Source organism: Orycteropus afer, unplaced genomic scaffold (genome assembly GCF_000298275.1).
Source record: "Orycteropus afer afer isolate SDZICR_OR568_19922 unplaced genomic scaffold, OryAfe1.0 scaffold00037, whole genome shotgun sequence".
In the NCBI taxonomy this organism is placed as follows: domain Eukaryota; kingdom Metazoa; phylum Chordata; class Mammalia; order Tubulidentata; family Orycteropodidae; genus Orycteropus; species Orycteropus afer.
Window position 1 is genome coordinate 1,968,504 of NW_006921624.1, and position 803 is coordinate 1,969,306.

Here is an 803-nt window from a genome sequence, read left to right on the forward strand (position 1 = left end):
CAAATTATGGGTAACATTGAGAAGAATGGGAATTCCAGAACACTTAATCGTGCTCATGAAGAACCTGTACATAATAGACCCGGAGGCTGTTGTCTGAAAAGAACAAGGGCATACTGCTGATTCTACATTATTTGAAATCAGGAAGGGAGTGTGTCAGGGTTGTATCCTTTCACCATGCTTATTCAATCTGTATGCTGAGTAAATAATCTGATAATTTATTTAATAATATTTTATTAGTCTGTTATTGTAAAAGTCAAGGAAACGTTTATCTATGGAAGGACATTTTCTTTGTTGGTTACCAGGGAGGGGAAGTAACACTGTTAGATAGATAGAGATAAGTATTGATTTGGTTGAAGAGAAGGGCAATGTACCAAATGTGAGTGATCAATATAGTGGCTTTGAGGAAGAGAAAGACATAGAGAGTACGTGGGAAGTAGACAACAAAGATGAACCCTTTTGCACATATAGTATGGCGTTGTCAGTGAAGGCTATATGAAGAAGACTATATGAAGAAGAATGTGGCATCAGGATCGGAGGAAGACTCGTTAACAACCTGTGACATGCAGGTGACACAACCTTGCTTGCTGAAAGTGAAGATGACTTGAAGCACTTATTGATGAAGATTAAAGACTACAGTCTGCAGTATGGATTACACCTCAATTTAAAACAAAAATCCTCACAACTGGGCCAAAAAGCAGCATCATGGTATGTGGAGAAAAGGTCGAAGTTGTCAAAGATTTCATATTACTTGGATCCACAATCAACACCAACAAGAATAAGCAGTCAAGAAGTCAGATGATGTA